Raw genomic sequence first — 27,778 nt, 5'->3', positions numbered from 1 at the left:
CACACTTCACAATCAAGTTTATTTCACAAGCTAAGCCCATTGAGCTAATGAGCTTTTTTTAAGGGTGTCTCAGCCAGCAGACATCAGAGCATTCCACAATTACAGATTTAAGAAAACCAAACACTTAATAAAACAATTATTTCGTAAAATATAGACAGTCTAAATGATTGTAATTTGGTGCAGGTCCAGCATGAGCACCTCCACTACCGCTATGAGGTGCTGAAGAAGATTGGGTACGGAGGTCAAGGCCAGGTGATCCGGTGCCTTGACCACATGAGGAACACCCTGGTGGCCGTGAAGATCTTGGTATCACCATTGAGGTAAGAATTCAGAGCGGTGTTGTCACAAGGACGACGTTGTTGTTCAGTCCTTTGCTGTGGGCGGCCGTGTGATGAGGTGGTGACAACTCGTGCCTCACAGAGGGTCCCCGGTTCGACATCTGACTCGGGTGCCCTCCTGCGTGGAGTTTGTATGTTCTCCTCCTGTTCTGGATCAGCTCACTCTTACATTACATAAATTCTTCATTTCACCTGGTAGATGCATTCCTGAAAAGTGCCGCGTTAAGGGAAAGCACATTAAGCAAACATAATATCCCCATATATAATGTAACGATAAAGTTTTGCAAGATATAATACACGCACACAGTGATATGAAGATACCAATAATGGAGGGTATGCTGTCACGTCACGTTATCATTCCGCATTCCGCCTACTGTATCATACCGCTCAGCCGTGCAGTTTCATAGCGGGCACATTCCACGTTATAATGGGCACTTTCTTGCATTAGAACAGATGCATTCCGGATTATAATGGGTGCGGTCCGCGTTATAACGGGAGCCTTCCACGTTATAATGGGCACGTTCCACGCAATAAAAGGCACGTTCCACGCTTTAATGAGGTTGTCCCATGTCATAACGGGCGCGTTCCGTGTTATAACATGTGCGTTCTGCGTTATAGCAGCTACATCATGGGACCTCCTTTGCCAGTACCAAAGATATACTGGCAAAGGAGGTCCCATGATGTAGCTGCTCACCCCGAGCTCTCATTCCTCTGTTAGTGTTTGTCTTTGTGCTGTACGCCTTTTGGCGTCCTCTGGTTTAACACCGTTTTGAGACTAGACTCAACAGAAAGCTGTCTAGTGTGGACCAATCAGTTTAAAAGACAATGCATATATTATCGGAGTGTTTTTTTTTGCATACTGACCACAAGTATTGTGGTTAATTCAGACATGATTCCTTGTAAAAGGTTTAAGTTTTTTTTTACATCTTAACACCTGTTTTGTTGCCAGGAAAAAGGGGAAAATCTATTCTCATATTTTGGTATTAGCAAAGGAGGTCCCATGATGTTCCACGTTATAATGCCTTGCTTTGTGAGAGCCACATTCAGTCACGAATCAGCTATGGCTCAGTCTCTAAAACTCAGGCTCAGCTCCAGCTCAGCCGTGGTTTGGCTCAGGCTTGAGCCACTCAGCTGCTGATAAAGATACACGAGTGGCTCAGCCGTGGCTTGGCTCAGCTCCTGGAAATCCTGAGTGTGGCTGGGGCCATGCTCGGAGTCGGCTCAATTCACACATTAGGGAATCACTACGTTAAGGCAGCACCCCAAACCCCCCTCTATCCCTTGCTTATTTGATCCTCTTCCCTATCCTTTCTGGAACCTTCCATGAGCGCGCTACTGGAACTCACAATGACATTACACTTGGGGAACGTATAATTATTTAATTCTGAATATAATTTGTTTCTGGTCATTCCTTAAGCAAGTCTAAGTCATGATTCATTTGTGGATTTTCTCTGCACAGCTCCAAGCGTGATAAATTTCAGAGAATGGAGATCAAGATGGCTCTGGCACTTCAGGGCAAGGACAGTGATGAGGACTACAACGTCGTCAAAGTCCTGAAATATTTTGACTTCAGAGGACACCACTGCATTGTCCTGGAGCTGTTGAAGTACGTACCATGTGTTCCCACCGCCCCCCCCCCCCCTTGGCGTGGTTAACTTCATTAGCTAAACAAAAACTATTTTATTTAGCAGGTAAAGCCCACTGCCCGATTAGTTATTTTTCACAAGCGGCCTGGCTACAAATTATAGCTCAAAAAAGTGGCTGATGTGGAAATGTATGGCAGCCAAATACTCTAAACACATGTTTCTAAATGTAGAGGGAAAAACCAGAGGACCCGGAGAAAAATCCACGTGACCAGGGGGCGAACATGCAAACTCAGAATATACATGCGTCAGGGTCAGGATCAAAGCCCCGATCTCTTCCACACCAGGGGGGGTGATAACATCACACCACCGGGGCTAGATGTTACTTCTGGGATTCCCGTGCCAACCTCGTATTGCGATACTGTGGAGCTGTCATGTGCCCCAGGTGCACTAGAGGCCACTCCTCTTTTCTCAATCAGCACCGCCCACTTTTATATAGCCACGCCTCCACTCGATCAGCAGGTTGGCTGCAGCGCAGTGGTGACGCTTGTGCCCCTCGGTGAAAATCCCTGAGTTTGATTCTCAACACGGACGCCTTTCTGCGTGGAGTTTGTATCTCCTAATAGAGAACTCCACCACCCGGAAACAGAGCCAATGAAAGCAAGTGGTCAGATGTGCTAGCTGATTCGGTTTATCAGCAAACCAATGACCTAAACCCACACGGAGCTATGACTCATATTAGTCGTGAATGTGCAAATAGAATATTAATATTGTCGTTATCATAATCCACGTAGTATTGCAGGGTATGACACTGACACTGCGTCGTTGTTGTAATTGTTGTTGTTGCTTCTGCCTCTTTCACAGGGAGAGCCTCCATGATGTGATTAAGGAAGCGGGGCTCCGGCAATTGCACATGGGGATGGTGAAAACTTACACCAGGGGCATCCTCAAGTTCCTTTGCCACACCAAGGCCAGGAGCATCATCCATGCGGACATCAAGCCAGTGAGTGGACACAGCATTCAGCGCGACTTTGTTCCGGAGTTGTGTCATTATTGGGGACTCGGACCATAGAGAAAACCGCCCACGTTGGTCACAGGGTCGATGTGTTAGCTCTGTCCGTCTATCTGGAAGGAGACAGGGTCACGTTACCTCTGGTGATGATCCGGTATGAATTAAACTGTCGTGTAGAGTCGTGTCGCTATTGGGGGACTCGCCACAGAGAAAACCAGCAATGTAGATCACAGCGTTGCCACAAACTTTGGCAAACACAAACCGGAGCTGAAAAGAATGATTTTCAAAACGTGCCAAACACGCGTTTGAACTGACAGGTGCCCATTGTCGGCTTCCATGCTGTGAATGGAAAACTTCCCAAATCGTCACTAAATCCTTGCGCCCTCGAGTGTGGTTTTTGGTTCGTAACTCGTTAACGGACAGCTGTGAGCAACTAGGATAAGTTGTCTATAGAGCCGCACCCTTTTACTTAGATGGTGCTTCAGAGAGCTTTACATGTGATGAGCCTCGACGAACATCGCTCGTCTTGACGCAGAAAACAGGGAATGTTGCACTTGACTAAAGGTTGACGACGGCGCTACGCCTCACCTAGTTCCCCTGTTTAGTATGTACTGTGGTACGTGATTGATCCACTGCTGGCTGAATGCTATTGGCGTAACCTTCGAGTGTGAATTCCTTCTGCCTCTCTTCCTTTAGGAAAATGTTCTAATCAAGGACACCGTGACCGGCACCATCAGGGTCACGGACTTTGGCACCAGCTTTTTTGTGAAACGTCAACGTGAGTAACCTCACCTGGGTGTGAGTTTCTGCGTGTGGGTGTGTCTGTGTACCAGTGTGTGTGCAAGTCTCTTAGTGTCTGTACATGTGACAGTGTGTGATAACGATGCTGTTCATGACATAGTGAGTACACACATACATACATATTTGTTGTTGTTGTGATTGTTGTGCAGCTCTGTATGCTGGTGGGACCAGGCCATTCCAATCTCCGGAGGTATTGCTGGGCTACAGATTGACCTGTGCAGTGGACATGTGGGCACTGGGCTGCACGGTGGCGGAGTTGGTGACCGGCAGGGAATTATTCCAGTCGGACAGCCGCGACGACCACCTCCCGTGCTGCATGGAGGTATTTCCAACTGGGCGTTCACCCACTCGTGATTCCCCCCTCCCCTTCCTTAAAGTTGTAAGGAGAGGGGGGGGGCGATTGGGTACTTGGTGACCTGGCGAATGGCAGCCATCGTATGTTGTATGTGTGTACATGTGTGTGTCTTGTATGTGTGGGGGAAGCGGTGGTGCAGCGGTTAGCGTGCTCAGCTACAAACCCGGTAATGCGAGTTTGATTCCAAATCACGGCCAACATCAGTGAGGATTATCTGAACCGGTACTGGACATCCCCGAGTTCGACTCAGCCTCAAATGAGTACCTGGTGCGGTGTGTACCTGCTTCAATATGGCCAACCATCCCCTCTCTGTGTGTACCACAGTCCTGGCCCTCAACAGGTGCCGCTGCTGTTGCTGCTGTTTCTACTCACTACTAAAAGCACTTGCCCCTACAGTTTGCTGCGCCTACACGGGTGACATTTGCCTTTATCTCAACCATGTGCAGATCCTCGGGTTGCCTCCAAGATGTATGATGGATGCAGCTCCTGACGGAATGCACTACTTTGGTGAGTTGAAGGGTGGGGCGAGCAACCGACCGGATTCAGTGTTAGGGTGTGGCCTGGAGCTGTTGGGGTGGCCATGGGGGGGGCCTCTTTGTATTTTCAATTCCTTGGGTGAGTGGGTGGGTAAATGGCTGTGTGGGAGAGTGGGTGGGTGGGTAAGTGGGTAGGTGGGCAAAGTGGTGGTTGGTGACTGTGTGTCTCTCCTGCTGTGCATGTCTCCTGCAGATCGTGTGGGCATGATGTTCTGCCCAGTCAAGAGAAGGGTGCCAGGGAGCTTGTCACTTCATGGGGCACTCAATAGCCACGACCCGGAGTTTGTTGATTTCGTCAGCTCCTGCCTGCGGTAAGAATCATCCCCCTCCCCCCTCCCCATGAGGATTTCCCCCACCAAGGTGATCAACGATCGCTCTCCTTCGATCACCAGGAAGATGTGGAGCTGAGTGAACCTGCCGATGACCAGTACCACCGGTGTTAAGATCGCCCTCTTTGGAGGCTCATTAAAGATTCTACTCGGCAGTGCGAGGCTCAGGGCATTTTTAGAGTACTGCGTATTGAAGGATTCCCGCTGCTACCACGACTACCGCTGCTGCCGTGCATTCCTGGACCTCGTGGGAGAAGGGAAGGAACGTCAATGCTCTCACCACGCCTCATCATGTGCGCCGCGTGTGACCCCCGTGTGTCTCTCAACAGATGGGATCCGGATTGTCGCATGACGCCAGCGCAGGCGCTGGGTCACAGCTGGCTCCGGACCGCGGCCACCAGCACCACCAGCAACGCCACCACCACTGCTACTCCTGGCAGTGTACAGTGTTTTGGAGCTGCTGAGCGACGGTAAGCCACGATCTGCTTGTCAAATATTCAAGACAGTCCATAGGGAGGTGTGGAGCCCGGGGCAAGTCACAATTAAACCGGAAGTATTACTAATAATACAGGTTTGTTTCGGTTATATCGCGTAGATATACGTGTGTTGTTAAACCCACCATCACCCACCACAGCCAATTAATAAGGTGTATCATCTTCTTGGTTCTTTCGGTAAAGTCACGTAGAAGGGAAGTAATAAAATAATACAAATAAAACATACTAAAATAATTCTCACGACGTTTCGGCCACAACGCAAGCAGCCGTCCTCAGGTGAAGATCAGGTCTGTCGGGGAGACAGCGTCTGAATCATGTAAACAAAATGTGACAATTAGTTACTAGATCAGCACACCAGTGTGTTGGAAAGTAAACCCACCACATTTACAATTCGAGTACGACATTTTGCCGGGGAGAATTGTGGAGAAATGTGATGTCATCATTTGTGAGCCAATCTGGTACGAAAGCCTACGTGTTAAAAAGACATTACGTCTGACACCGTGACATCGAAGCACAGGGCCGCCAGAAGCACGGTGCCCGGGGCGGTTTCCCCAGTACACCGTACCCGGCTCTATATTGATTACTACTACCCTGATTTAGCCAGCATGAGCCTCACTCAGTCTCAAGACTCTTTTTAATTAGAGTCCTGCCAAGTTGTTTGCAGTACAGAACAAATTTGCTTTTGTTACTGCTGCTATGCGATTCCTATTGAGTGATTTGGGGGTTCAATTTCTAACACTGCCGAGGATGTCCATCCAACACTGGTTGTGTGGCGTGTGTGTCAGGGTTCGGTTACGTGGAGGAAAATGCCAAACCCCAAGGAATGAAAGTTACATTTTAATGTACAATTTCATTGAGGGACTGTGTGTTGTCTTGGTGAGGTCTGGGGCTGTTTTTGTTGATGTTTTGCTGCCTTGCCCAAGTTTGTATTTAGTGTTGAAAAACTGGCAGGATTTTACGTACTTTGTGCTTATATGCTGAATTATTTTGTGACTTTCTTACATATTTACACGTTGCACTCATTTTCTTATGTTTGTTGTTGTAACTTGCTGACCTTGTGCCTCGACTGCATATCTGTGAAAGAAGAGCTTCATAGCTTATCGGATTCCTCTTCATCCAGTCTAAATAACACTGGTCAACAAAAAAAACATGTTTTTCTGGCCTGGACTTTTGCAGCTGTTTTAGACTAATTTCAGTATGCTGATTCCAAATCTTATCTCAGATTTGCTCGATCACATCTCATTTTTATGCTATCGGCATACCCCATTTTCATTGCTTTTATCTGAAATTAACTCTGTCACTTATGATTGCAAGTTGTTGCGAGTCAGTGACTGCTTTAGTGTTAAAATATGGTGCTGTATTTTTAGGATAGTGTGTTTATAATATCATTTTATGTAGATATCCACATTTATTTAATATGTTTCTTCTGCAGTTTTTATTGAAAGTGCAATATTTGAGATCTCAAAAACCTGATGTGATAGACAAAAACTGAAGCCAGATTTGGAATCAGCACCCCAAAATTACCTTAAACCCGTTGGAATACCTTATGCCAGAAAAAGTGTTGACCAGTGTAATTTTCCACATTCCACACGGAGAAAGTGGCCCAAGTTTGGGCATCAAACCCAGGTCCCTCTGACTGAGTTCCAGCCCTGCCGCCTGCAAACGAACACATGTACAGTTCAAACCCCACGTGTACATTCGGTTATATACGGATGTATTTTTATAATTGGTTTCTGGGTGAGGACAAATAATGAAGCAGCCATATATTTGCCATGTAGCCTTTCATCCAGTGTGATATCGCAAGACTAATGCCAATTTTGTAACCAGACCCACGATGGGCAAAGGTATGCTGTGTTACTGCAGCATCGTTATTAACCTGGTTAATCTATCTCCGCACGATGGTGGGGGGGGGGGGGGGGAGTGCAATCTCTGCTGTAGCAGGAAGTTGGAACGGTGTCGTGCGCATCTCTTTACAGAGCGGAGCCGGCGCTGCCCCCATCCTCCGCGCTTGCCCAGGCCTCTAAATGGCTGACGGTTGTTGTGGAGGAAGAGGACACTCCGGTGGAGGAGCTGTTGGTGCAGGAGGAGGAGACCCTGGTGGAGGAGCTGGTGGTGCAGGAGGAGGAGACCCTGGTGGAGGAGCTGTTGATGCAGGAGGAGGAGACCCTGGTGGAGGAGCTGGTGGTGCAGGAGGAGGAGACCCTGGTGGAGGCGTTGGTGGTGCAAGAGGAGGAGACCCTGGTGGAGGAGCTGGTGGTGCAGGAGGAGGAGACCATGGTGGAGGAGCTGGTGGTGCAGGAGGAGGAGACCCTGGTGGAGGAGCTGTTGGTGCAGGAGGAGGAGACCCTGGTGGAGGAGCTGGTGGTGCAGGAGGAGGAGACCCTGGTGGAGGAGCTGGTGGTGCAGGAGGAGGAGACCATGGTGGAAGAGCTGATGGTGCAGGAAGAAGAGATGAGGGGGGAGACAGAGGAGGTATGGACGAAGGAGCAGGAGGAGGAGATGGTGGTGCAGGTGGAGGAGACATTGGTGGAGAAGATGGTGGAGAAGGAGATGACAAGGAAAGAGGATCAGGTGATGGTGATGCAGGAGGAGAAGAGGAAGCGAGGGAGTCTGGCCCGCATAGCGAGAACCATCCGTTCACTCCTCCGACGCGTGCTGCTGTGTGGTGGCCGGTCCACCACACAGTAGAGGTGGTGGTGGTGGTCACGGATCGTTGTGAACCACGACCACTATCACCATACCCACCACACACACCCTGCACCCATTCACCCCCCTGTAATACCCACCACCCACCGCACACCACACACACCCTGCACCCACCCACCCCATGATGCCACCCCCACCACATTCCACAGGTTTTGGGTTATTTCAGGGATAAGGGGTTTAGAGGTTTCGGGATTTCGAGGGTTATAGGGTTTAGGTGTTGAGAGTGTCAGGGGTTGAGGGGATTCGAGAGTTAGAGGTTTAGAGGGTTAGGGTTTTCAGGGTAAAGGGGGTTCAGAGGGTTAGGGGTTTATAGGGTTTTGGGTTTACAGTGAGGGAAAAAAGTATTTGATCCCCTGCTGATTTTGTACGTTTGCCCACTGACAAAGAAATGATCAGTCAATAATTTTAATGCTAGGTTTATTTGAACAGTGAAAGACAGAATAACAACAACAAAATCCAGAAAAACGCATGTCAAAAATGTTATAACTTGATTTGCATTTTAATGAGGGAAATAAGTATTTGACCCCTCTGCAAAACATGACTTAGTACTTGGTGGCAAAATCCTTGTTGGCAATCACAGAGGTCAGACGTTTCTTGTAGTTGGCCACCAGGTTTGCACAAATCTCAGGAGGGATTTTGTCCCACTCCTCTTTGCAGATATTCTCCAAGTCTTCTTGGTTCTTTCGGTAAAGTCACGTAGAAGGGAAATAATACAAATAAAACATAATAAACCAATTCTCACGACGTTTCGGCCACAACCTAAGCAGCCGTCTTCAGGTGAAAACCAGGTCTGTCGAGGCGACAGCGCCTGAATGAAACAGCACACGTGCTTGGAGCATATATAAGCTGGGTTGGAAGGGGGGAAAAGGGCGCCTTGACAAAAGAATATGCATATCAATAGCAATTTAGCATATTTATGGGAAATGCAGGTATGTGATTAGTACTACTTATGCCCGTGCATTATGCAGGATTAGCAGCATCAAAGGGAGGGGATAGGGGTAGCATTAATAAAGGGAAGGAGTGTTAATAGTATGTATCTGCAGTAACTAAAACCACCACGTAAACAACTAAAGTATAAACTACATAGTATCATCAGTATACTAAATATACTCTACAATAAGCTGAGTTACTAACAGTAAGTAATACATTACAATTCTATGTCGTAAAAAATATATAATATGCTTCCATCTAAACTTTATTCTCTTACATCACACGAGTCTACACCGTACTATATACTGCCATAGACAAACCCAACATTAAATTACATACTGTATTGCTATAAACCATCTTATACATTGTAATATTACACTATGTATTATTCTACCCACCCTAATGTATATCACACTGCTGTATATTGACTATACAATTACGATACTATATATTACTTTGTACATTGTATTAAGCATATAAATGTTATACTATTTGTTATTATACACTGTACCATTGACCGTCGTGTGAAAGATACTAAGAGGAAGCAACAAAATATGTCAATGGGTGAGTAGTGTGGGAAACTTGCAGCGGAGCAAAGAATCCATTCCCTGCGGAGAATACAATGCCAGTGAGTGGAACGCGGTCTGAAAGTCACCGTAAACGTGAACACAATCAGTTAAGATCCGAAATGGTTTATTACGTCCTTCCAATGATTGCTAAGCCAGAATCCATCTTCTCGGTTGAAATTGTCTCTGTGTTTGTATATGTGGATCGCCTCATGAACGAATCTCTCATGGTAGCCAGATGGCTTGCAGAGAACCTCTGTCTTGGAGAAGTCAATATCATGTGAGCCCACTGAATTGTAACAGTGATCTGCCACGGCTGAGGTGTTTGTCCTACCGTGTTTCAAGTCTGCTTTATGTTCACGGATGCGGTCCGAGACATGTTGTTTGGTTTCTCCAATGTAACTGCTACCACAGAAGCAACTTAGTTTGTAGACGCCAGGGTACTGTATGTCTGGAACCACATCTTTTACAGACGGGACCAGATCACGGATTTTATGTACTGTGTTGATTTGGACCTGGATCTTGTGTTTTATCAGGATTTTGGAGATCTTTTTTGTGACCCCAGCAATGTACGGTAAGGTGATGGTCTTGAAAGGCTCCTCAACAGGATCCTTCTTGATGGTTGGAGTGATGGCTTTGCGGATTGTGTAGTCGGAGTAACCATTAGCCTGAAGAGCTTGGCGTACGTGTTTGAGTTCACTGGCAATGTGTTCCTGGTCGGATATGCATTGGGCTCTATGGTATAGAGTCTTGATGAGGGAATTCTTCTGGGATGGATGGTGGTGGGAATCCGGTTTTAGGGAAGCATCCGTATGGGTGGCTTTCCTGTAGACAGAGTGGCTCATTGAACCATCAGGTCTCATTTTAATTAGGACATCCAAAAAGGGTAGCTTGCCATCTTTTTCGACTTCCATGGTGAATCTGATGGCTGGGTGTATGGAATTGATGTAGTCGAGAAATTGGTCTAGAGCAGGCCGGCCATGTGGCCAGATGACAAAAGTGTCATCTACGTACCTCTTCCATAAGGTCGGGCGTAGAGTGGCAGTCTGGATGGCGTCAGTCTCAAATTTCTCCATGAACACGTTGGCTACAACCGGAGATAGGGGGGAGCCCATTGGGGTGCCCTCAGTTTGCTTGTAGAAAGTTCCATTCCAGGTGAAGTATGTATTGGTTAAGCAGTGTCTCACCAGGGGGGGTACCCCAGCGTTCAGTCATTGATGAACCAAGTCTTCAATTATTGCGATGGTGTCAGGTACAGGAACTTTGGTGAATAAGTAAACCACATCAAAACTGACAAGCAGGTCGTCTGGGGACAGGGAAATCCCCTTGATTGTCGATACCAGGTCAGTAGAGTTTAGTACCGCAGAGGTGGGTTTTCCAGTGAAAGGCCGTAGGATTTCAGACGAAAAACGAGCCAGTTTGTAGGTGGGGGAGTTGATAGTAGAGACAATGGGACGAAGAGGTGTATCTTCTTTACGTATATTTGGCAAGCCGTATAATCTTGGTGGCCTGGCTGCAGAAGGTTTCAACGAGAACTGTTTGGTCTGATCAATTAATGCGGTTGAAGCAGAAATGATTTTGTTGGTTTTAGAGACGAGGCTGTTGGTGGGGTCTCTTTTTATTTTTGTATAGCTGCCATCGTTGAGTAGTTCTTGAATTTTGTTGTTGTATTCTATTTTGTCCATGATGACAGTGGCATTGCCTTTATCGGCTGAGAGGATGACAATGTCATCCCTCTTTTTTAATTGAGCTAATTCAAAACGCTCATCTTTGCTGATGTTGCTAGCTGGCATCTTAGCGTTTTTGAGGGTTGCAGAGATTTCAGATCTTGCTACGTCTGCAGCGATGTGACTCAGGCCCTTGAGAGCTACATCTACTCTAGCAATTATATCATTAACTGGTATGTGTCTAGGTGTGACTGCAAAGTTTAGTCCTTTAGCTAAAACGGATTTCAGACCTTCAGAAATAGAACTGTTACTGTGATTAATTACGACTTTGTTAACGTCTAACTTTTCAATGTGTGGGTCCGGTCTCTTGTTTGAGAGGCGGTTGAATTTGGAAATCAAGTTGTCCTTACATTTGGTCGACATAGCGGCAGCTGAAGAGGCAGTCATTTTGTCTACATATTCCCAATCCTATGTGGACATTGTTGCACTCAAAGATAAGTGTGATTTGTAGAGTGTCTTGTCTAACTGATCTAGATCGGTGCACGTAAGTCTGATTTTCTCTGAGATAATGCTAAACGAATTCTATCTAGAACTAGCTTAGCTCGTATCTCAGAGAAAATCAGACTTACGCGCACCGATCTAGATCAGTTAGACAAGACACTCTACAAATCACACTTATCTTTGAGTGCAACAATGTCCACATCGGATTGGGAACATGTAGACAAAATGACTGCCTCTTCAGCTGCCGCTATGTCGACCAAATGTAAGGACAACTTGATTTCCAAATTCAACCGCCTCTCAAACAAGAGACCGGACCCACACATTGAAAAGCTAGACGTTAATAAAGTCGTAATTAATCGCAATAACAGTTCTATTTCTGAAGGTCTGAAATCCGTTTTAGCTAAAGGACTGAACTTTGCAGTCACACCTAGACACATACCAGTTAATGATATAATTGCTAGAGTAGATGTAGCTCTCAAGGGCCTGAGTCACATCGCTGCAGACGTAGCAAGATCTGAAATCTCTGCAACCCTCAAAAACGCTAAGATGCCAGCTAAGCAACATCAGCAAAGATGAGCGTTTTGAATTAGCTCAATTAAAAAAGAGGGATGACATTGTCATCCTCTCAGCCGACAAAGGCAATGCCACTGTCATCATGGACAAAATAGAATACAACAACAAAATTCAAGAACTACTCAACGATGGCAGCTATACAAAAATAAAAAGAGACCCCACCAACAGCCTCGTCTCTAAAACCAACAAAAGCATTTCTGCTTCAACCGCATTAATTGATCAGACCAAACAGTTCTCGTTGAAACCTTGTGCAGCCAGGCCACCAAGATTATACGGCTTGCCAAAGATACATAAAGAAGATACACCTCTTCGTCCCATTGTCTCTACTATCAACTCCCCCACCTACAAACTGGCTCGTTTTTTGTCTGAAATCCTACGGCCTTTCACTGGAAAAACCACCTCTGCGGTACTAAACTCTACTGACCTGGTATCGACAATCAAGGGGATTTCCCTGTCCCCAGACGACCTGCTTGTCAGTTTTGATGTGGTTTCCTTATTCACCAAAGTTCCTGTACCTGACACCATCGCAATCATTGAAGACTTGGTTCATCAAGGACTGAACGCTGGGGTACCCCCCCTGGTGAGACACTGCTTAACCAATACATACTTCACCTGGAATGGAACTTTCTACAAGCAAACTGAGGGCACCCCAATGGGCCCCCCCCCTGTCTCCGGTTGTAGCCAACGTGTTCATGGAGAAATTTGAGACTGACGCCATCCAGACTGCCACTCTACGCCTGACCTTATGGAAGAGGTACGTAGATGACACTTTTGTCATCTGGCCACATGGCCGGCCTGCTCTAGACCAATTTCTCGACCACATCAATTCCATACACCCAGCCATCAGATTCACCATGGAAGTCGAAAAAGATGGCAAGCTACCCTTTTTGGATGTCCTAATTAAAAGGAGACCTGATGGTTCAATGAGCCACTGTCTACAGGAAAGCCACCCATACGGATGCTTACCTAAAACCGGATTCCCACCACCATCCATCCCAGAAGAATTCCCTCATCAAGACTCTATACCATAGAGCCCAATGCATATCCGACCAGGAACACATTGCCAGTGAACTCAAACACGTACGCCAAGCTCTTAAGGCTAATGGTTACTCCGACTACACAATCCGCAAAGCCATCACTCCAACCATCAAGAAGGATCCTGTTGAGGAGCCTTTCAAGACCATCACCTTACCCTACATTGCTGGGGTCACAAAAAAGATCTCCAAAATCCTGATAAAACACAAGATCCAGGTCCGATTCAACACAGTACATAAAATCCGTGATCTGGTCCCGTCTGTAAAATATGTGGTTCCAGACATACAGTACCCTGGTGTCTACAAACTAAGTTGCCTCTGTTGTAGCAGTTACATTGGAGAAACCAAACGACATGTCTCGGACCGCATCCGTGAACATAAAGCAGACTTGAAACACGGTAGGACAAACACCTCAGCCGTGGCAGATCACTGTTACAATTCAGTGGGCTCACATGATATTGACTTCTCCAAGACAGAGGGTCTCTGCAAGCCATCTGGCTACCATGAGAGATTTGTTCATGAGGCGATCCACATACACAAACACAGAGACAATTTCAACCGAGAAGATGGATTCTGGCTTAGCAATCATTGGAAGGACGTAATAAACCATTTCGGATCTTAACTGATTGTGTTCACGTTTACGGTGACTTTCAGACCGCGTTCCACTCACTGGCATTGTATTCTCCGCAGGGAATGGATTCTTTGCTCCGCTGCAAGTTTCCTACCCCTACTCACCCATTGACATATTTCGTTGCTTCCTCTTAGTATCTTTCACACGACGGTCAATGGTACAGTGTATAATAACAAATAGTATAACATTTATATGCTTAATACAATGTACAAAGTAATATATAGTATCGTAATTGTATAGTCAATATACAGCAGTGTGATATACATTAGGGTGGGTAGAATAATACATAGTGTAATATTACAATGTATAAGGTGGTTTATAGCAATACAGTATGTAATTTAATGTTGCGTTTGTCTATGGCAGTATATAGTACGGTGTAGACTCGTGTGATGTAAGAGAATAAAGTTTAGATGGAAGCATATTATATATTTTTTACGACGTAGAATTGTAATGTATTACTTACTGTTAGTAACTCAGCTTATTGTAGAGTATATTTAGTATACTGATGATACTATGTAGTTTATACTTTAGTTGTTTACGTGGTGGTTTTAGTTACTGCAGCTACATACTATTAACACTCCTTCCCTTTATTAATGCTACCCCTATCCCCTCCCTTTGATGCTGCTAATCCTGCATAATGCACGGACATAAGTAGTACTATTCACATACCTGCATTTCCCATATCCCCTCCCTTTGATGCTGCTAATCCTGCATAATGCACGGGCATAAGTATTACTAATCACATACCTGCATTTCCCATAAATATGCTAAATTCCTCTTGATATGCATATTCTTTTGTCAAGGCGCCCTTTTCCCCCCTTCCAACCCAGCTTATATATGCTCCAAGCACGTGTGCTGTTTCATTCAGGCGCTGTCGCCTCGACAGACCTGGTTTTCACCTGAGGACGGCTGCTTGCGTTGTGGCCGAAACGTCGTGAGAATTGTTTTATTATGTTTTATTTTTATTATTTTATTACTTCCCTTCTACGTGACTTTACCGAAAGAACCAAGAATATGAATCCCTGCAGTCACGAAAGCTTTAAATCGAAAAATTCTCCAAGTCATTAAGGTTTCGAGGCTGACGTTTGGCAACTCAAACCTTCAGCTCCCTCCACAGATTTTCTATGGGATTAAGGTCTGGAGGCTGGCTAGGCCAGTCCAGGACCTTAATGTGCTTCTTCTTGAGCCACTCCTTTGTTGCCTTGGCCGTGTGTTTTGGGTCATTGTCATGCTGGAATACCCATCCACGACCCATTTTCAATGCCCTGGCTGAGGGAAGGAGGTTCTCACCCAAGATTTGATGGTACATGGCCCCGTCCATCGTCCCTTTGATGCGGTGAAGTTGTCCTGTCCCCTTAGCAGAAAAACACTCCCAAAGAATAATGTTTCCACCTCCATGTTTGATGGTGGGGATGGTGTTCTTGGTCATAGGCAGCATTCCTCCTCCTCCAAAAACGGCGAATTGAGTTGATGCCAAAGAGCTCCATTTTGGTCTCATCTGACCACAACACTTTCACCCAGTTGTCCTCTGAATCATTCAGATGTTCATTGGCAAACTTCAGACGGGCATGTATATGTGCTTTCTTGAGCAGGGGGACCTTGCGGGCGCTGCAGGATTTCAGTCCTTCACGGCGTAGTGTGTTACCAACTGTTTTCTTGATGACTATGGTCCCAGCTGCCTTGAGATCATTGACAAGATCCTCCTGTGTAGTTCTCACCTCCACGAGGTGAGATCTTGCATGGAGCCCCAGGCCGAGGGAGATTGACAGTTATTTTGTGTTTCTTCCATTTGCGAATAATCGCACCAACTGTTGTCACCTCATCGCCAAGCTGCTTGGCGATGGTCTTGTAGCCCATTCCAGCCTTGTGTAGATCTACAATCTTGTCCCTGACATCCTTGGAGAGCTCTTTAGTCTTGGCCTTGGTGGATAGTTTGGAATCTGATTGATTTCTTCTGTGAACAGGTGTCTTTTATACAGGTAACAAGCTGAGATTAGGAGCACTCCCTTTAAGAGTGTGCTCCTAATCTCAGCTCGTTACCTGTATAAAAGATACCTGGGAGCCAGAAATCTTTCTGATTGAGAGGGGGTCAAATACTTATTGCCCTCATTAAATGCAAGTCAATGTATAACATTTTTGACATGCGTTGTTCTGGATTTTGTTGTTGTTATTCTGTCTCTCACTGTTCAAATAAACCTACCATTAAAATTATAGACTGATAATTTCGTTGTCAGTGGGCAAACGTACAAAATCAGCAGGGGATCAAATACTTTTTTCCCTCACTGTAAGGGTTTAGGTTAAGGGTTCAGTGGGTTAGAGGTTTGGGGGTTTATGGGTTAGGATTTTAGAGGGTGATGGGTTTAGACCGTTATGGTTTTAAGGGTAAAGGGGTTTTGAGGGTTGGGTTTTAGAGGGTTACAGTTTAGAAGGATATGGGTTTAAAGGGTTCTCGGTTTAGATAATTAGGTGTTTAGAGGATTTATGGGGTTTGATTGTTAAAGGGTTAGTGGTTTAGAGGGTTAGGAGTTTATAAGGTTATGGGCTTAGGGGTTTAGAGGTTTTGGGTGTTTCAAGGGTTATGATGTTTCGGGGTTGAGTATGTTAGAGGTTGAGGGGTTTAGAGGGTTAGGGTTTTCGGTGTATTTGGGTTAGGATTTAAAAGGGTGAGTTTAGACGGATATGGTTTTAAGGGTAAAGGGGTTGAGAGGGTTAGCGGTTTAGATGGTTATGGATTTAGATAGTTAGGGGTTTAGAGGGTTTTAATTGTTCGAGGTTTAGTGGTTAAGGTCTCTGTGCGAGTCCAACAGGTTTGTATGAGTCTATGGTAAGATAAAAAGAGTTCAGTTTAATTTGTATATTTCGAAACAGTTTGTTTATCTTTCCTGTGATGTTTTTGTATTGTATTTTTGTTGTTATTTTCTGACCCACCCGATTGGACGTCTGTGAAAACAGATCGTTATAGCTCATCAGATTGATCCAGTATGAATAAATATTCAAATTCTAATTCTATTGACCTCTGTGCGAATATATGGATTTCTGTGTGAGTTTTTGGGCCTTTGAGTGTATGGATCTCTGTGCGAGGCGATGGGTCTCTGTGCATGTCTATCGGTCTCTGTGAGTATGGGGTCGCTGTGTGAGTCTGAGTGTCTGTAGGAATGTATGGGTCTCTGTTGGAGTCTATGGGTTTCTGGGTATGGTTGTTTGTGCGAGTCTTACATGCACAAATTTAACTTAAAATGGCCATTGAGGGTTAGGGAATCCAAGTTGAATATTAAGTTCCCTGCAGTGCAAGCCAGCTCTCTAGTCGTGTCATCAAACAGCCCCTTCAAATCTTTAATAATAAAATAGACTTACTCCAGGAAATCCACACTGAGTCACAGTCGGGTCCTGAATTTTTTTTTTTTTTAAGTTTTCGACGAATGAATGATGAGTTCTTACACAAGTGGGGGAAACCGGAGAACCCGGAGAAAACCCATGCGTGCGAGGGTGAAACACTCTATCCCTGTACAGGTGAAGATGGCGATTAGTCCACTTGCTCTACTGCCTTCTCCTGGCGAGTCAGGTTATGGCACCTCGACGCCCACGGGAAGGTGATTTGCCAACATCATTGTGCGGTGATTCACCAACCCTCGCTACCTTCCACAGTGCTGGATTAGAGACGTGCGCTACCAACACCAGGCGAATGATAACAATAATAACTTTCTACTTCTAACTTGATAACAATAGGCGAAAAATAACAACAGGCAAATGATAACGACAGGCGAACAGTAATTATTATTTCCACTTAGAACTTGATAACAATAATTATTTCTACTTTTAACGAAATAACAATTATTTCTACTTATAACGTGATTACAATAATAATAACTATTTCTACTTTTAACTTAATAACAGGCGAATGATAACAGGCAAATTAAAAAAAACAGGCACCACATCTACGCCTCTACATAAGGAACGAAACAGGTGAATGTCTCCACAAATCTGGCTGTTGCCTGATGAATCTAGTTGTAATTACTGGCGAAACGTCGTACTCAGATTGTAAATGTTGTGGCTTGACTCTCCAACACACCGTGAGCTGTACTAGTTACAAATTGGCATGTTCTGCGTACGTGACAACCCTTACTAGTTGGCTGTGTCGGGTGGTGGTGGGTTTTAACGACACATTTATATATTTACGCGATCTAACCCAAAAAAGAAACCTCTATTATGGATGATATTGGTCGCGAAAGTCTACGTGTTAAACAAACCCGAAGGAATCAGAGGAAAATCGACGTGACCACGGGAGAAGATGCAAACTCCAAAAATACAGACATCAGGGTTGGGGTCAAAAATACGAATTCCAATAAACCAGTTTAACACGTCGACTTTCGCGAGGGAGTTTGCATCTCGCCACTGTGGCGCCTCATTCTCTGACTCACCCACCCACTAAACTACGAAAGCCACCCACACACTCACTCACCCACTCACCCTGCCACCCACTCAACTGCTAACTCACTCGCTCAAGCACACACACAGCCACTCAAGAACATACCTGTGCACCCACCTACACACCCATTCATTAACTCAACGACCCACCCACCAACCCACTCACTCACTCACTCTAGACTCCACTCACCCACCCACTCACCTATTCACTCCCCCACTCACACACCCACCCATCCACCCACCCACTCACCCACCTATCCACCCACCCACTCACACACTCACACACTCACTCACCCACCAACCCAACCACCCACTCAATCAATTACCCACCAACCACTCACCCACCCAATAAACGAAAACTGAACTATTTCTCATTGTACCAGCTAAGGCCCACAGAGCTATATAGATCTTTTTCAAAAGCGACCTTGTTACAAATTACAGGTAAACAAAGTGGCTTATCACATATACATTTATTGCAGCCAAATCCTCTGAATGCAAGTTTATTCTCAATGCAGATGTAAAACCCCGATGACCCGGAGAAAAATCCACGTGACCACAGAGAGAAGATGTAAACTCGAAATATACAGGCGGCAGGGTCGGGATCAATTCCATGACCTCCTGTATACTATGCAAGGTAGTTAACATCTCACTACCGTGGTGCCCCATTCTCTGACTCACTCACCCACCCACTCGCACACTAACTTCCCCACTCAACCTCCTACACTAACTTACTCACCCACCTACCAGCCACTCACCCAAACACCCACCCATTCACCTACTGGCTCGCACCACTTACTCAAATACCCATCCACTCACACAATGACCCAGCCACTGACTCGAACACCCACCAGCTTACCCACCCAACCCCCATTCAACCACCCAACCACCAACCCACCCATTCACTCACTCACCCACGAAACAAAAACTAAACTGTTATTATTTTACCAGGTAAGGCCCACAGGGCTATATAGATCTTTTTCAAAAGCGACCTTGTTACAAATGACAGGTTAACTAAGTGGCTTATCACATACACATGCATTGCAGCCAAATCCTCTGAATGCAAGTTTATTCTCAATGCAGAGCGAAAACTCAGTGGACCTGGAAAAAAATCCACACGACCACGAGGAGAACAAGCACAATCAAATATACTTGCGACAGGGTCGGGATCGAATCGACAACCTCCTGTATACTAGGTAAGGAAGTTACCATCTCACCACCGTGGCACTCCATTCTCTGACTCACTCACTCAAACACCCACCCATTCACCTATTCACGCACACCACTTACTCAAATACCCACCCCTCTCACTCAATAACCCATCCACTCACTCATGAACCCACTGAAGCACTCACCCATACAAAAACCCACTCACCCACTCACTTACCGACTCACTCACCCATGAAATCGCACACCCATCTTCTCAACCACTCAGCCAGCCACCCACTCAATCTCGTACCCACTAACTCTCTCACTTCCTCACCAACCTACCAACCCACCAGCGACGTGCGGTCAGGGAAGGCAGAGCCTCACCTGTCATACTCCAATGACAATAGTTGTTATGAAAAGTAAAAAAAAGAGAATAATAAAAGAAAAATTAAGATTTTTCCACTGATCTGTGTTATAAATGTCATTTCTGTATGATTCCAATCATTTTTATAGTCAAAATCGCCAAATTTGCGGAGCTCCGCTGCAAATACAGGAAGAGACGAGAGGTGAGGCAGCGACGAGCTCAGCCTCCCCTGATTACGCAACCCCTCAGTAACTGGATGGAGCGCGCGCAATAAGCGCGTGCCTGTTACTATCACAGTATGTCACCAATGTAATGTTTGTAGACCCCTTCATTTCATGTCCTCGCCTTCCATACTCCAGGTAACATATTTCACGTATGTGTATAAAGATATTTAGGCTCGCTGGTCTCGTCATGAAACTGCAATGAAAAAGCACCAGGGGAGGCAGCCATCACATTTGCCTCACTGAGGGTGATGCGTCTAACACGCCCCCCTCCGTGAGGCCACGTCCCCCTCAGTGTGTGAATCTGGCTCTCCACCACACGTCACTGCAACCCACCCACCCACACCCTCACTCAACCACCCACCCAGTCGATCATCCACCCACTAACACTCACCCACCCAACAACTCACTAACCCACCCAGCACTCACTCACCGAGCCAGTCAATCTCTAACCCACCAACTCACTTTTAAACTGACTCTCTCAACTACAACTCACCCAGTCACTAACCCACTCACTTAATTTATAACCCACCCACTACCCACGTAACCTCCTACCCACACTCACTCATCCACAAACCCACTCACCCCCTCACTCATCCATCCACTCACATACTCACCTACTCACCCAGTCACATACACATCCACTCACCATGCCACCCACTCAATTTCTAACCCACCCATTCGCCCAACCACTCTCTCAGCAACTCACCCACTAACCACGTAATTATTCACCCACCCACCCATCACTCAACCACCCAATAATTCAACCACCAAAACATTCCACCACCCACTAACTCAACCACCCACTACCACCCACTAACTCAACCACCGAGCCACTCACACTCACCCACTCACCCACCCACCCATCCACTCACCCGCCCACTCACCAACACACTAAACTAAATCTAAATTGTGGTTATTTTACCAGGTAAGGCCGACAGAGCTAAACATCTTTTTCAGAAATTACCTGGTTAAAAGTTATAGGTCAACGAAGTGGCTTATGACATGTATTGCAGCCAAATCCTATAAATTCTTGTTGATTTTAAATGTGGAGGGAAATATACAGGTGTCAGGGTCGGGATCAAACCCACAACCTTCTGCATACCAGGCGAAGTAGTTAACATCTCGCCACCGTGGTGCCTCACTCTCCGACTCACCCACCTACTAGCACACGAACTCACCTCCCATATTCACACACCCATCTACCCAAAAACTCAACCACCCGCACATTCACGCAACAATCCACTAACCCACCCACTCACTTATTCACCCACCCACTAAACCATGCACTTATCCACTCACCTATTCATCCACCCACTCACACACCCATTAAGCAACCCACCCACTTACCCTGCCACCCACTCAATCTCTAACCGACTCACTCACCCAGCCACGCAATCTCGAACCCACCAATTCACTAATCCTCTCACCAACTCACCAACCCACCTCTCACCCACTCCCCCACCCACTCACGCGCTGACCCACCCACTCACTCACCTCAACCATTCACAAACCCACCCACCCACTCATTCACCCAACCACCCACCACCCACTCAATCTCTAAACCCATTCACCCACCCACCCACTCAGCCACCCAACCACCCACCACCCACTCAATCTCTAAACCCATTCACCCACCCACCCACTCAGCCACCCACTAACTCACCCAATCAATCTCTAACCCACTCACCTACCCACCCACCCACCCACTCACCCAGCCACTCACCCAGCCACTCACCCAACCACTCGTCTATTCACTCCCAAACAACACACCCACTCACGTCACCCATGGCTTACCCTATCACCCACAATCTCTAACACACTCACTCACCTACTTCCTCAATCACTGACCCACACTCACAGACCCACCCAGTTAATCACCCACTCTATATGTAGTCCTTACCTCTTCTGGTAATGTGAGATATTCTTTTACCAACTAAGGCCCACTGAGCTATAAAGATTGTTTTCAGAAGCATCCTCGCCACAAATGATAGTTCAACAAAGTCGCTGTATACATTTATTGCACCCAATTCCTCTTATTACATGTTTCTAAATGTGGAGTGAAATATACAGGCGTCAGGGTCGGGATCGAACCCACAACATTCTGCATAGTAGGCGAGGTAGTTAACATCTTGCCACCGTGGCGTTCAATTCTTTGACTCACCCACTCAACTACTAAAGCCACCCACTAACCGACTCACAAACCCACTCACCCTGCCACGCACTCAATTTCTAACCCACTCACTAAGCCACTCATCCACGCACCCACCTGCACATGCACTCACTAACTCACTCACCCAACAACCCACCCATTAACTCACCCACCCACTCCCTGACCAACTCACGCACCAACCCACCCACTCACACTGTGACCTACTCCATATCTAACCCAACAACTCACTCACCCAGCCCCTCACCTACTAACCTAACCACCCACCAACTCACTCACCCACATACGCACTCAAATACCCACTCACCCAACTGTAAACACATTTTTTTTTACAAGGTAAGGCCCACAGAGCTATACAGATCTTATTCAGAAGCAACGTGGCCACAAAAAACCCAGAGGCCTCGGAGAAAAATCCATGAACCACGAGGAGAACATGCAAACTCCAAATATACAGGCATCAAGATCGAGACCGAACCCACAACCTCCTGTACAAAAGGTAAGGTAGTTAACATCTCGCCACCATGGGGCTCCACTCTCTGACTCGCAGCCACCCACTCACCTACCCATTCAGCCACATACCCATTCAGCCACATACCCATTCAGCCACCTACCCATTCAGCCACATACCCATTCAAAGACCCACACACCTTGCTAACCACTTACCTACGCACCCACCTACACACCCACTCACTGACTCACTCAACAATTCATTCACCCATCCACTCACCATTTCAGTCCCCCAATCATACACCCACCCATCCACCCACCCCATCTCTAACTCACACACTCACCAGTCCACCCACTCACCTAGCCACTTACCTACTCACCAACTCACCCTGCCACCTACTCGACCTGCAACAGACCTACCGACCCAACGAGCCCCCTAAACTAAACTACTTTTTATTTCACCAGGTAAGGCCCATTGAGCTATATAGATCCTTATCAGAATAGACCTGTGAACAAATTATAGATAAACGAAGTGGCTTATCACATAGACATGTATTGCAGCCAAATCCTCTAAACGCATGTTGATTCTAAATGCAGAGGGGAAAACCCGGAGGACCTGCAGCAAAATCCACGCGACCATGTGTAGAACATGCAAACTCCAAATATACAGGCGACAGGGTCAGGATCGAATCCACAACCTCCTGTATACCAGGCGAGGCAGTGCACGTCTCACCACCTTGATGCCTCACTCTCTGACTCACCCATCCAATCACTCACACGCTAACGTACCCACTCAACCTCCCACATCAACTCACCCACCCACTCGCTGACCCCACTCAGTCAACAACTCACCCACCCACCCAACCACTCACTCCGTTAACCACTTTCTCACCCACCCACTCACCCTACGACCACTCACCAAGCTACACACTCACCTACCAACACACCATTCACTTGCTCACCCACCTACTTACTCACCCAACCACTAACTGACCAACTCACCCACCCACAAACTCACGAACAAAAAACACACCCACTCAACCCATCGCTCACCCAACCCCTCACTCACCCACTTACTGAATCACCCACCCACCCACTCACCCAACCACCCACTCACCCAACCACCCACTCAATCTCTAAACCACACACAAACCCTGCTACTGACTCAATCTCTTAACCAAAGCTCATAAACCCACCCATCCACTCACTCACCCAGTGACTAACCCACTCACTCGATTTCTAACCCATCCATTCACGCACTACCCACCTAACCTCCTACCCACACACACTCACCCACCCACACATCCATGCACCCACTCACTCAACCATCCACTCACTAACTCACCCAGCCGTGCACCTACTCACTCACCCACTTTCAGATCCACTCACCCTGCCACCTACTCAATTTATAACCCACCTACTCTCACCCACCCACCCAGCCAACCACCCGCCTACTCCCTCAGCCACTCAGCTACTCACCCACTACCACCGTAATTATTGACCCACCCACTAATTTAATCACCTACTAACGTAACAACCCACAAACTCAACCACTGAGTTACTCGAACTTACCCACTCACAAAGCCACCCACTAAATCTCAAACCCACACTGATGCACTCACCCACCCACCCACTCACCAACACCCTTAACTAAAAAAAAAAATTCCCCAGGTAAGGCCCACTGAGCTATATAGATTGTTTTGAGAAGCAGGGTTTGGATCGAACCTACGAACTTAAAAATACCAGGCAAGATAGTTAACAATTTGCCAACATGGCACTCCACTCTCTGACTCTCCCACCCACGATAACACACACTCAAACACCCACCCACTAACTCAACCATCCATTCATTCAACCACCGAGCCAAGCACGCACTCACCCACCCACTCACCAAGCCACCCACTCAATCTATAGCCCACACTCACTCACCCCACCACTGACCTACTACCCATCAAACTATTCTTAGGTTTTTTTCGGTAAAGTCACATGGGTAAAAAAAAATGTAAATTAATAAAAGTAAAATAAAACACCCATCAAACATCGCACTCACTCATCCACTCACCCACCCAGCCACTCCTCTGCACACTAAATGAAAATTACGCTTTTTTATTTTACCAGGTAAGGCACTCAGCTATATAGATATTTTTCAAAAACCATTTGACCACAAATATTCAACTCAATTAAGTGGCTTTTCACGTATAAAGTTATAGCAGCCAAATTCTATAATTGCATGTTTTTAAATGTGGAGGGAGAACCCGGAGCACCTGGAGAAAATTCCACGCGACCATGGGGAGAACATGCAAATATACAGGTGTCAGGGTCGGGATCGACCTCACGACCTCCTGTATAAAAGGCGAGGTAGTTAATAGCTCGCCACCACGGCACTCCACCCACTCACCCATTCAAAACCACCCACCAACCCACTCACAAACCCACTCACCCTGCCACCCACTCAATCTCTAATCCACTCACTCAACAATTTACTCACCCACTCACCTACTCAACTAATCACACCCCCACTCACACACCCACCCATTAACCCACTCAATCTCTAACCTACCCACCAAATCACTCAATAACCCACCTACCCACTCACCCACCCAATAAACTAAATTAAACAATATTTTTTTATTTTACCAGAAAAGGTTCAGATCAGAGGTACGGGTACCCGTTCCCTACCCGTACCCGTACCCTACCCAAAATGAGTGACAAACGGTTACTCACCAGTGACTCACGGCCTATCCGTACCCGTACCCGGCCGCCCAGGGTCGCAAACGGTTACCCGTACCGTACCCGGCCGGGTACGGGTAGCCGGGTATCGGGTAGGGTACGGGTATCGGGTACCCGGTTGCGACCTCTGGTTCAGATAACTAAATTAATATTTTTCAGAAGTGACCTGGTTACAAATGATAGGTTAACGAAGTGGATTATCATGGAGACATTTATTGCAGCCACATCCTCTAAATGAATGTTGATTTTAAATATGGAGAGAAAACCGGGAGGACCCGGAGAAAAATCCACACGACCACAGGGAGAACATGCCAACTCCAAATATACAGGTGGAAGGGATGGGATCTAATTCACAAAATCCTGTATACTAGGCGAGGTAGTTAACATCTCGCCACCGTGGTGCCTCACTCTTTGATTCACCCACGCACCCAATCACACACTAACAACTCACCTGCTCAACCTTCGATATTCACTCACCCACCCACTAACTGACTCACCCACCCACTCACCCAACAATCTACTCACCCGCCCACTAACCTATTCACTCAACCCCTCACTCACCCACTCCCCCACACAATATCGCACTGACCTACCCACGCACTCACTCACACAGTCATTCACTAATTCACCCGCCCACCACCCACTCACCTATTCACCCACCTACTCAACCATCCACCCACTCATGCTCCCATACACTCACTTACTTATCCAGGCACTCACCTACTCACCCACCGACTTAATCACCCATTAAGCCACTCACCCACTCACCCTCCCAATCACCTAGTTACCCACCCACTCAATCTCTAACCCACCAATTTTCTCATCCACTCACCAACCCACCTCTAACCCACTCCCTCACCTAATAAATAACTTCAAACCATTCACTCACCCACCCACCCACTAATTCACACAATCTCCCACCACCCACTCAATCTCTAACCCACACCCACCTACTCACTCACCCAACGACTCACTCAACAATCCACTCCTTCCATTCAACACACCCACTTCTCTAACACACTCACTCACCTACTCCCTCAACAACTGACCCACCGACTCACCCACCGACTCACCCACCGACTCACCCACCGACTCACCCACCGACTCACCCACCGACTCACCCACCGACTCACCCACCGACTCACCCACCGACTCACTCACACACCCACTCAGTTAATCACTGTGTAGTCCTCACCTCTTCCAGTATTGTGAGATATTCTTCCTCCAGCGGTATCTTCAGGACAACGCCCTGGGGGGTGGTCAAGCCTCTCAACGAGTCGGGCGAGCGGGGCAACAGCCTGGTCATGTTGGGTTCATAGCGCAGTGCGGCACACACATACACACAAGCAGACCACACACATATGAACACAATAACAACAGTGGGAGCCACTCACGCGATAGGGACCCTCACCTAATAAATAACTTCAAACCATTCACTCACCCACCCACCCACTAATTCACACAATCTCCCACCACCCACTCAATCTCTAACCCACACCCACCTACTCACTCACCCAACGACTCACTCAACAATCCACTCCTTCCATTCAACACACCCACTTCTCTAACACACTCACTCACCTACTCCCTCAACCACTGACCCACCGACTCACCCACCGACTCACCCACCGACTCACCCACCGACTCACCCACCGACTCACCCACCGACTCACCCACCGACTCACCCACCGACTCACCCACCGACTCACCCACCGACTCACCCACCGACTCACCCACCGACTCACCCACCGACTCACCCACCGACTCACTCACACACCCACTCAGTTAATCACTGTGTAGTCCTCACCTCTTCCAGTATTGTGAGATATTCTTCCTCCAGCGGTATCTTCACGACAACGCCCTGGGGGGTGGTCAAGCCTCTCAACGAGTCGGGCGAGCGGGGCAACAGCCTGGTCATGTTGGGTTCATAGCGCAGTGCGGCACACACATACACACAAGCAGACCACACACATATGAACACAATAACAACAGTGGGAGCCACTCACGCGATAGGGATGGACCGCATGGTCCACTCCAGCTCGATGTACGGCTTGCCCGGATACAATGTTAACTACCTCGTCTGGTATACAGGAGGTTGTCGGTTAGATCCCAACCCTGACACCTGTATATTTGGAGTTTGCATGTTCTCTCCGTGGTCAAGTGGATGTTTATTCTGGTCCCTACACATTTAGAAACAGGCGTTTAGAGTAGTTGGCTGC

The 27,778-nt window shown here is 46.9% G+C and overlaps 1 long non-coding RNA gene across 1 annotated transcript; it reads right to left on the bottom strand.

Annotated features, from left to right (window-relative positions):
- On the bottom strand, positions 1-27,472 carry LOC144736192 (uncharacterized). The gene is made up of 2 exons (XR_013588729.1): positions 27,367-27,472; positions 1-545 (listed from the first exon to the last, which is right to left on the bottom strand). It is a non-coding gene; the product is annotated as an uncharacterized LOC144736192 (long non-coding RNA).
- Between the last annotated feature and the right edge of the window lie 306 nt (positions 27,473-27,778).

This window comes from Lampetra planeri, chromosome 59 (genome assembly GCF_965212315.1).
Source record: "Lampetra planeri chromosome 59, kcLamPlan1.2.h2, whole genome shotgun sequence".
Lineage (NCBI taxonomy): Eukaryota > Metazoa > Chordata > Hyperoartia > Petromyzontiformes > Petromyzontidae > Lampetra > Lampetra planeri.
This window is presented reverse-complemented; position numbering and strand designations above follow the sequence as displayed.